Source organism: Periplaneta americana, chromosome 2, assembly GCF_040183065.1.
Source record: "Periplaneta americana isolate PAMFEO1 chromosome 2, P.americana_PAMFEO1_priV1, whole genome shotgun sequence".
Taxonomy (NCBI): Eukaryota; Metazoa; Arthropoda; class Insecta; order Blattodea; family Blattidae; genus Periplaneta; species Periplaneta americana.
In genome coordinates, this window is record NC_091118.1 from 54,473,159 (window position 1) to 54,485,433 (window position 12,275).

A 12,275-nucleotide genomic window follows, 5' to 3' on the forward strand; every position below is an offset into this window, starting at 1 on the left:
TTAAAAAAGCATCTTGTTGTGACATGTAACCAAGGAAAGTGAGTACCGAATGGGATAGTTTATTAAGTGTTGTTTTTTGTCTGTTTCCATGAATAATAAATGCCTATTTCACTGCCTATTTTTACTATTTTAGTGCCTATATGCCTGCCTATTTTAACGAAAATAAATTCCTAAACATCCGGGCTCTAGTTATTACTTGCAGTTCACCTTACAGAGACTAGGCGCAACCACAATCTACTATATACAGTCACGAAAGCTTGAGGTGAATTTTTGCAAATCTCGTAATAAAGCGCTCCAAGCGGTTAGCAACTAGAAACAATATACTGTCCACGGTCGACTTTGGACTGTGTCGTATTTCCATCGAATGCTAGCTCGTTGCCTATTTCACATTGATGCTTGTGAAATGTTCGTTATTGGTTGTAATGAAAATGTTAATGGCTAAAATACAATAATTGGAATAATAATATTTTACTAGAGACGTAGAAAAATTAAGTTTGTTTTAATGAAATTTATTTATCACGTTTTATTTTCAATTCTGGTGGGATTATTATTGCTTAGGCCTGCTTTTTTTTTCAAAGGATATGTTTTTAATTATAGCTGTTAATTTTGTTGTTATTTTTATTTGTTATTTTACTAGAGACGTAGAAAAAGTCTGTTACAGTAAAATTTATTGATCACGTTTTATTTCCAATTCTGGTGTGATTATTATTGCTTAACCTTATCCCACTTTGTTAACTACGTAAGCCTACACGTACCGGCACACGTAAGTTACTCCATTAATTCATATTTACATTATTATTGTTGTAAAGGGAAATGCAAATTAATATTTATTGGTTTCATAGTTAATTATCGCTATAATCTTGAATGAGTGACGCGATTATAGTAAATTTCATTTCCTTTTGCACAAACAAAAATAATATTAACCTATTTCTTGCAGGTATCTTCGAGTTTATGGTGGAATTTAATACACTTCATTAAAATAATAAATTAACTTTATGCATTTAATATTTAAATAATGGAAGGAAGGTGATAATTTTTTCAAAAGAACACAACGAAAGTGTAACATATTTTGTCGTCTACTAGGAGAGAGATCTGCGATGATGAGGCGATAGTTGCGATCCTAGTGGTGGGCAACTACCCATGTTTGCATTTTTACTACATATTGAGCTTCGCGACTGTATATAGTAGACTGTGGCGCAACCATAAAGGAATCACGCGTTATATTAACTGGGCAACATAGCGAAACAATCTTTGTCTATAACCTGCAGGTAAAATATATCCCAAGGTGATTGATATATCTATCTGTCTTGGTCTCTTTTATTCTGTAACTGCAGACGTCGTCACTTGTTTCTATACATCATTGATACTTTGAGAATGAACGAGCTATAGACATTGTCACTCATCCCATGCTGCAGGTAGCGACTCTCGACCAACAGGTTGTGAGTTTTTCATTACAAAGGTAATAAAGCCTGCCCGCTGAGCCGGAACTTCTCCCTCGATTCCGCTACAAGCCACAACGACCGCAGCGCCGTGTCCAGAAATCTAAACACGACTACGTCTCCATTTGTGCCGCCAAAATCCTGCTTTTTGCAGTTCCCAAAAGTCTGAAATTATTTTTATACTTGTTTTCTTTTTACAAGTAGAATTACTTTGTTCCTGAATGGGTTCAGCGTCTGACTTCGAGTCCGCGAGACGTTGACAACAGAGGTTGGCAGATTGTGAAGCGCAGGTCTACCTCAATATCAGGACCAATATTGCTTCTGTTTTTAGAATTTTTCTTGAACTATTATTTACAAAAGTTCGGAATTTGTACAAATTCTGTGTTAAAAATTACACTGAATTTTAAGTTCTTGCTTTGGTAAGGTAGCCTATCGATAATTGAATAATCAAATAGTAATCGTTTTTACGACTATACAGAGTGTTAAAGAAGTATCCAATATTTTAGGCGGTGATAGTATGCATCAAAACAAGAAAACAATATATATTATTTTAATGTACCGAAGTACATATGATATTTCCATGCAGATATTCTGCGTCATCATACGACGAAAGAGTAATGGAACGGAGAAAAACTCTCTCCGGTGCCGGGATTTGAACCCGGGTTTTCAGCTCTACGTGCTGATGCTTTATCCACTAAGCCACACCGGATACCACCCCGGCGTCGGACAGAATCGTCTCAGATTAAGCTCCAACTCTTGGGTTCCCTCTAGTGGCCGCCCTCTGCACTACGTCATAGATGTCTATGAACGTAGGACCGAAGTCCACATATGTGCTGAGGTGCACTCGATATGAGTGACTAGTTGGCCGGGATCCGACGGAATAAGCGCCGTCTTAAATCAAGAAGTGATTTACGCATATCATATATATTATTTTAATATACCGAAGTACATATGATATTTCCATGCAGATATTCTGCGTCATCATACGATGAAAGAGTAATGGAACGGAGAAAAATTCTCTCCGGCACCGGGATTTGAACCCGGGTTTTCAGCTCTACGTGCTGATGCTTTATCCACTAAGCCACACCGGATACCACCCCGGCGTCGGACAGAATCGTCTCAGATTAAGACGGCGCTTATTCCGTCGGATCCCGGCCAACTAGTCACTCATATCGAGTGCACCTCATCACATGTGTGGACTTCGGTCCTACGTTCATAGACATCTATGATGCAGTGCAGAGGGCGGCCACTAGAGTGAACCCAAGAGTTGGAGCTTAATCTGAGACGATTCTGTCCGACGCCGGGGTGGTATCCGGTGTGGCTTAGTGGATAAAGCATCAGCACGTAGAGCTGAAAACCCGGGTTCAAATCCCTGCGCCGGAGAGAATTTTTCTCCGTTCCATTACTCTTTCATCGTAAGAAAACAATACCTAATATACATGGGTCCTACAACACATACTTTCTGAGATCTGAACACTTGTTCATAGGAGGTGCTCAATGTGACGTTCATTTATGGCAATGCATTCCTCTGTCCTACAATACAGCAGACTACCAGATAATCATACCGTAGTTGACACTCCTGGCATGGAATAATGATACGTTATAAGGAATACTGAAAACAAAAGTCTGGTTGCGGATATAAGCGGGATTCAGCAGAGGCAGTGCTGTGAATTTTTTGTAATCAGCATGTGTGGGCTGATGACAATCCCCATGAAGTTGAAGAAACAAGGCATCAGCACCGATTCTCAATCAACGTATGGGCAGGCGTTCTTGATGATAGATTAAGGGCCATACGTACTGCGACAGAGATTAACTGGGGATCGTTATCAGGACTTTCTTAGTAACGTATTGACAAAAAATTTCAAAGAGTGCGTGATTCCTTACGCCGAAAGGCAGAGGAATGCATTGTCATGAATGGACGTGACATTGAACACCTCTTATGAACAAGTGTTCAGATCTCAGAAAGTATGTGTTGTAGAACCCATGTTTATTAGACATTATGTTCTTGTCTTGATGCATACTAGCACCTCTTAAAATATTGGATATTTTTAACACCCTGTATATTTCAAAGATCAAATGCAATTTTTACAGTAGCACATTAATATAAAGGCTGAATCATTAGTAATGTCATTAATTTCATAGGGTTACTCCATGAAATACTTCAAACAAAAAAGTATAATACAATTTGGTTCTTTTTGCTTCTATTTGGTGATCAAAATTCTTTTATGGGTATATGAAACATTTCATAGTGTGTTTTGGGAAAGCCATTGATTTAATTCCCAATATGCTCAGTCAGTTTAAGAGAGCAGTGTATTATGGCAATACATGATTGAAAGAATAATTTTAATCTTGTCCTTTAAATGTTCAGAAATTTGATTCGAACAAATGTAACTTTCGGTTCTGCAAATGAATTTTAAAATGTTTCATTTGTTCGGATTAAAATTTCTGCACATTAAAAAAATAAAATAAAATAATTTTAATAATATATTATCACAATACACTACTCTTTTAAATTGACTGAGAATATTGGGAATTAAATCAATGAGTTTCACAAAATACGCTGTGAAATGTTTCATATAAAAATTTATCTCGAAAAGGAAACAAAAACGAGCAAAACAAAACTCGTAACAAAATGAAAAAAAAAACTGTATTAAACGTTTTTGTTTGAAACATCTCAAAGAATAACCCCTGCAATTAATGATACTGCTTACGGTTCATTGTCTATGTATAGGCCTATTGATAATAAGTCATAGACCTATATTTGCATTTAAAATGTAAAAATGATAAAAAAATATCTGAACACATTAAAATGAAATAAAAATTTGTTACATATAAAAAATATGTAGGCCTATATCATAAAAGATTTTGTTTTTAATGTGACAATATATTACACAATATTTCTACAAAGATAATTTTTATGATTTCATGATAAAGGTCTCTATCATCATCAAGGGGATCTTGAGATTCTTTGTACATTTTAATAATACAGTTTTCTATGGCCACTTAACTGTTGTGTGGAGAAATTTGTGTAACAGTCTCCCATTCTGTGTATAATATTAATACAATCTAATAGGCACCACAAAACACTCAGGATATGTCTACTTTATATTTAAAAATAAAGTTACTAGAAATCCGGTTTCAGTTAGATTCAAAATTATGAACCAAAATAGAACTTAAATAATAAATGGATAATTTTGTATGTAAATATCAATCTTTGTACACTTTAAAATTAAAATTTCGTAAAAAAAAAATAAAAAATCGTCTTGGAAAACAATAATTTTGAATAAATTAGTCCTAGAAACAAAAATGTCGCTTATATACAAAATTTTCGCGTTATTTGAAGAGTTTATACTTAGGATATTTGACCTGAAAGGGTTTAAAACTTAAATTGTTGCTTTTATGAGCTAAAAACCTTAATTTCGCGTAACTTTCGTTTTATTCCGCTGTAACTGATGACTGAGTGAGTGGCCTGTGCTACATTTGGTTTCATGTGTTTACCGTAAACTAAAGCTTCGTGGAGTTGTTACGCGACCCTGGATATCTGCAATGTAGGCGTACTACGTATTTTATACAGCAACTTAAAATCAAATCACTTCCTTTGTATGTACTATGCACAGAAACCATACCGTCAAGGTGCCAAATAACGTTCCGTTTATTAACATTCTGTTTATTAGTGTGGCCCACTGTGATACATTTTTTGGAAAGATCTTGACGAGCTTAATTGAAATGTTGAGTAATAAATACATAGCGTCATTTAAAGAAACAATGTTAGTGCTTGTATCTCATTAATAAATAACTCTACAAGATTGCCTCCCCATCAATATTATTTCCCCCTATCAGTTGTACACCTTTTGTATGAAACAATTTTTTATTTGGTGCTTGAGTACAAAGTTATTTTGGATGGTCAAGAGAAATGGGAGACACTGTACATTAATAAATAACGCTATACTTATAAGTAATATCATTAATTTCAATTGTTTATTCTTTCAGATATTTCTAACATAAAGGTTTAATACAAATTATGCTCGTTTTTGCTTCCTTTCCGAGTAAAAATTTGTTTTATATGAAACATTTCATATAATGAATGTAATATTTTAAAATTATTTTTCATATCGGATAGTTACATTTGTTCAGTTCGAATTTCTACACATTAAAGGAGAAAACTAATTTTTTTTCAATCATTCATTATCATCAGACTACGGCCTAGAGTCACCGATTCGCGAGACTGAAGTTTGGAACGCACGAAGTATACATGACCCATGGGGGTGGGATGACAGTGTGAGAGTACAGTTGGTTTCGTAAGAAATTACATTACCGCTTGTCTAATTCTGCTCGGCGTGGGTCCTTGCAATCACCACATGTACTTGAGACCCTGTGAGTAAATATGTATATTTTATTTACTTTCATTTATTTATACATGCATATTTTTGTGTTAGTGTTAATTTCGCTGTTTTATAATTCACACTACTGAGGAACATGTCGAAAATTAAGAGTATACCTTATTTTATTTCAAGGAGTGCAGTTCGATGGCTCCTTTGAACACCGACCTGCACTCCTTGAAATAAAATAAGGTATACCAAGCGTTCCTTTCAGAACGAACTTATAGAGAAGTTCGGAAAGTAATATTTCCTTATTAAAGAAAAAAAACACTAAATTTTGAAATTTTCTAAAAAAGTATAAGGACATATAGAACTCGATTCTTTCAAAAGCAATGCAATATCAAAAAGTACATGGAAAATGTTTACAGTAATTCAAAACTGGCCTTCAACAGCAAAATCAGACATAGAACATCAAAAAAGAATTTCATCAAGAAATGGTGCATAATATTGGTACATGCCAACATCCCTTTCAACAATATTTCAAAGCGTTTCTTGAAAAAAGTTTTCTTTTGATACGTTATCAATGTACTTACCTTGTAATTCGAAGCATTGAATTGTGAAGAAATGTATTTTATATAGCCTAAGTACTGTATATTTTTTTCTTTTCTCCTCACACACAAGTGATTATTTTATATTGTTAAAACTTGTACAGTATAATGTGAATTGAAACATATAATGTTAGGCAATTATTCCTTGTACTAGAAATGGACTGTATATATTACTTATATTTGTAAACGTGAACATTCATTTTGTGTCCTACTGTGACTGAATGTTTACATGTTGAGGCAAAGAGTAACTGCACTCTCTATCTCCCATGCCCCTCGATCTACAAAATACAGTGCTCAGTGCGTTCGTAACTTAATGCGTTTCTGTACTCCGCAGTCTGATTATCATAATATACTGCTCTCTATTGGGAATTAAATCAATGACTTTCCTAACACGCTATGAAATACTCCGTATAAAATAATTTTTATCTCGAAAAGGAAGCAAAAACGAGAAAAATTGTATTAAACTTTTTTGTTTGAAATGTCTCAAAGAATATCCCCCTGAAATTAATGACATTACTTACGGTTCACCCTGTATATATTCTAACACTTAATAATATTTATTTATTCATACCCGACCATGTCTCTTTGTTTGATGTCTTTTTCTTTCTGTCATCTCTGTTTTCATCACTCCGGATTTGCTTGTTTCGTAGGCATTTCTTAAATGTCTTCTATCTTTTCTCTTTTGTTTCTCACGTCTTCCGGCCTCTCTCTCGTACAAGGCTTATCAAGAACGTGACAGCTGCTATATTAATTATTACTAACTGCTGCACTATTAATCGGTGATTATATTCCGATCAATTAACCAGGAGCTGCTAGATTATTCATGACTGCACCACCCCCTTGTCGCAGGGGTAACTTGGCTGTGGGAGGGAAGTGAGCTTCACAGCCTCTGCTCGTGTCTACCTTTAAGAGCAAGTCATCATCAGTAATTCAACGTCATCATATGCCACTATGAAGCCCTACTGTACACACCGAAAACATCGGCCTTCTCCGTGAAAATCTTCAAAAACTCCAAAATCACTTCCATCTCAAGAGACAAACTGATTTTTAATTGAATACATGTTTGTTACCATGATACATTCTTTCTGTAATAAGAATAATATAAGTTCAGTGTTTACGACACCACAAGAAACGACGAGAATTGAAGTCACGAACGTTTATACGAAGTTTTTATTTAATAAAACGAGTTTCGGGTATTTTTTTCGAGTAATTATTTGTCGGTTATCCCTCCGCAAGCTCACCTGAAATGTACTGTACACGCTGTAAGATAAGTAGAGTAGGCCTACATATTGTAGTTCACGTTATTTTCTTTGAATGGTGTTTTAATTTCATTTTAGGCGCGTGCGCCATAATAAACTGCATACAACCACCTACTAATGACAGCACATCTGTCTGTGTGTCTGTCTATCCTACAAATATAACAACTCGTCATCCGTAGCTTTGTACAGTAGTGTCAAAAAAAACCGGACCGACCCTTGTAGCTGATTTCAGAGCCTTGTTCACTCCAGAGCACGATAGACTGGTAACTAAGTCTTTCGTGGTTCGTGGAAAGGAAACTTTTTTTTGTTCCTTATTCAAATTTATTCCCAATACTTTTCGATTGCTGGTAAAATTTATGTTCTGCGAATAATAAGTTAATTAAGTGGTAAAATATCGCTGCAATCGAAAAGTATTGGCAATAAATTTGAATAAGGAAGAAAAAAAGTTTCCTTCCCAGGCAGGATTCGAACCACGAAAGTCTTAGATACCAGTCTATCTTGCTCTGAAGTGAACAAGGCTCTCAAATCAGCTACAAAGGTCGGTCCGGTTTTTTTTTTTTTGCCACTACTGCACAAAATTTTGTATTTTAATTTTTAACTAAGTCCTTTAATCCATTTTGATTTTTTTTAATTGCACGAGTCTAACAGCCCCTTTAGACATAGTTGGAGATTTATTTTTGAATATACCTTTATGTATATATTTATGTATACAATCCATATATATCTATATAATTAAATCATGGTTTATTTAACGATGCTCGCAACTGCCGAGGTTATATCAGCGTCGCCAGTGTGCCGGAATTTTGTCCCGCAAGAGTTCTTTTACATGCCAGTAAATCTACTGATATATATATATATATATATATATATATATATATATATATATATATATATATATATATATCCTAAACCCAATCATCGGAATGTTAGGTAATTTTGTGTTTGTATTTATTTGTATTTGTATAATTGTAATTATTCTTTTTACCATCGAATAAAGATACTAAATATTCAGCTATAAAATGAACCAGCCATATTTCTTCACTCGTTTTCAAGATCCAAAGAAAAATGTGGTAAGGAGTACAAAATTGACCCCGCCCAGCTTGTCGAGGGTTATATAATTCAGACACCAGGTTCCAAAAGCCGTCTTATCTACTTTAAACGAAATTGTATTAGCAGTAGTTTCTGAATCTAATCCGTTTTGTATACCATTCTATGGACACATGATGTCTCAAACTATGTTTTATCCCTTCTTCCGAGGCCGAGCATCGATCCTGGGGCCTTTGGCTGAGCGTGCCAACGCTCTACCGACTGAGCTACCCAGAAATTCTACCAAACTCGAGTTCAATTATTCCCTTTATATCCACATACTTCAAGAGGGTTGACAAGACGTCAAAGACCCAACATTGAGTGCACACAGTAGAGAGTTGGCACGTTCAGTCAAATGTCCTGAGTTCGATGTTTTTCCCTTGAAATTATTCAAGTCAGCTTTACAGGGAGTTGTACAAATTGTATCATAGTAATATTTACCTAATTCATAATTTTCATTGTACATATTTATTTAAAAAAAAAAGGAGATATAATGATGGTAGTTTTCAGTACCGTCATTTTCTGTAATTAAGGTCCTGGAACACAACTATGATCAAATTCAAATTTTGTACTTCATAACGTAGTACCTCGTTTATCTATATTTTTGCTGTACTGTAGTTTGAAGTAAAGTCACTGCAGCTATCTACGAACGGTCTATGTTACTTCTACAATGTTCTTTAAATGGTTGTATCGTGGACCATAGTTGTGTTCCAGAACCATAGTTATGGGAAATGACGGTACGTCTTTTACACAAGAAATATCAGAATGTATAGAATTGCTGGATGGCCACTGAATATTGTTTTAAAATTCCCGATAGGATCAGGAATATATTTTATGAAGACGTATGATTTAAGATGCTAAGACCTAGTTAAATACAGTGTTTATAAATTATAATCGAAATATTTTAGCTCTGAAAATTTATAATCATATTTCTTCATGTATCTCATCTACTGTTTGAACTGGTGAATTTTTTAAAAGTGTTTTGTATTTGTCTTTGAAGTATTTTGTAGTCTATTAGTATTTAAAATATTTGAATGTCAGTATTTTTCCCACCACTGCCCATAAAAAATACTAGCAGAATGAAATTAAGAATAGCATAGTTCATATTTTTCAGAAGAACATCTCGATCCATTTTGTTTTACAACAAAAAAAAATAGAGAAGGGAATTGTACCGGAACTAGGTATCGCCTCCGTTCCTGATGAAAATATTAAACACTAATAAACTAGCACATGTGATCAGTATTCATGCATCTATTGAGCGGCGTGTTTAACTGTGCGTAATCCCCTCATTACGACACAATTACATAGGCCTATCGGATAATACCACAAATTCCCTGAACTTCATGCCGGATAACAGATATCAAAGAGAACTAGAGATATTCGATAACAGATATTGGAAAATTACACTACACATTTTTGCAGCATTAAACATCCTTTGATAAAACTCATTCGAAATTCTCAAACAGTAATTGAAGCACTGTCATAGAGGAATATTATAAAATTGAGTGCCACAATAGGTTGTTTAGTTACTACCGCAATGTCTTTTACAAAGTGTCACGAAATCGAAAGGGGCTGAAAAAAAAAGCTCCAAAGTTGTGGTTCCTCTTGATGGGGAATGAACGTTGGAGTTTAAGTCGAAATAATGATATGGCAATTTACTGAGTAACACAGAGTGTCCCAAAATGATCACTCTGCTTTCAGACTGTAATTGTTTTTCACTGATGTCAATGATTACTGATTTTCATTTGTGAGATCCTTTCGTGAAATTTGTACAATACATACTGTATATTTACCTTTAGCTAAGCCATTTCACATATTCAGTAGCTACAGCACTCCTAGCGGCGGAATTGGAAACTTAAGAACATAACCACCAAAACTTTAAGAGTGGACCATCTCACTTACGAAGGAAAATCAGGAATCAGTGACATCAATGGAAAGCAATTACAGTCTGAAATCAGGGTAATCATTTTGGGACATTCTCTACACAGGGTGTTAAAACAGTATCCAATATCTTAGGAGGTGCTAGTATGCATCAAAACAAGACCCTGGTAGAGGGGCAGAGAAGGCCTGACGGCCTTATCTCTACCAGGTTAAATAAATAAATACTAGTACTAAATACTACTACTAAATGTCTAATAAACATGGGTCTTACAACACATACTTTCAGAGATCTGAACACTTGTTCATAGAAGGTGCCCAATGTGACGTCCATTCACGGCAATGGAATCCTCTGCACTTCGGCGTAAGGAATCACGCACTCTTTGAAATTGACCTGGTTGTTTTTGATAACCAAAAGTGTAGGGGATTTAGGTTTGGGGAACGAGAAGGCCAAAGTGTGAGGACTCCACAATCAATCCACCGGTCCTGAAATATCAGCGTTAGTTGTTCATGCTCATTGCGGAGAAAATGTGCTCGTGTGCCATCATGCATGAACCACATGTAGTCTTTGCTGACATGGCAGATACTCCAGCAAGGTAGGCAAAATGTTAATAAGAAAGTCCTGATAACGAGCCCCAGGTAATCTCTGTGGTAGCTCTTATGGCCTTTAATCTATCACCAAGAACGCTTGCCCAAAAGTTGATTGAGAATCGGTGCTGATGCCTTGTTTCTTCGACTGCATGGGGATTGTCATCAGCCCACACATGCTGATTACGAAAATTCATAACACCATCTCTGCTGAACTCCGCTCATATCCGCAACCAAGCTTTTGTTTTCAGTATTCCTTGCGATGTATCAGTATTCCATGCCAGGGGTGTCAACTATAGTATGATTATCTGGTAGCCTGCTGTTGTAGGCAACTGATGATTTTCTTGAGGCTTGCAGTATGAGATTGCGATCTATATATAATTTTTGCCGTTTCTTGTTCTCAGATGATTATTTCAGCCGGTTTTCATTTGCGTGCCATACTTTTGTAATTATTTTATTCTTTTGACAGATTCATATTGTTGTGTTGGTTTTTATTTGAAATGAAAGATGTAAGCTCCCTTTTTGGCAAGGAGGTCAGCTATGTCATTACCTACTGAGCCACAAAGTGAAGGGATCCACTGAATTACTAGTTCTTATTCATATTCTCTGTCTCTGTCATGTCTCTGAATATGTGTATTTGGGTCAAATAGTTACCTTCTCACAAAGAAACTACAAAGAGATCAATAGAAGAATTTCATCGGTATGGAAGGCGTTCTGGAGCTTGAAGTGCATATGGACGGACAAGACAATAAACCGCAATCTCAAGTTCGAGGCACTAGAGACATGTGTAATCCCAGTTTTGCTATATGGCTGCCAAACTTGGACATTGTCCGAGAGACAACGCTCAAGTATACAAACATGCCAGAGGAAGATGCAAAGAAAAATACTGGGCATCACGCTACGAGACAGAATGACAAACGAAACACTACAAAGACTGACGAACACTACTGACGTAGCAGAACGAGCCACGGCAACGAAGTGGACCTGGGGGGGGACATGTGGCGAGACTACATCAGACAAGATGGACCCATGCAGTCACGATATGGGACCCCTACGTCGGAAAGAGAGGACAGGGAAGACCACGGCTCAGATGGTCTG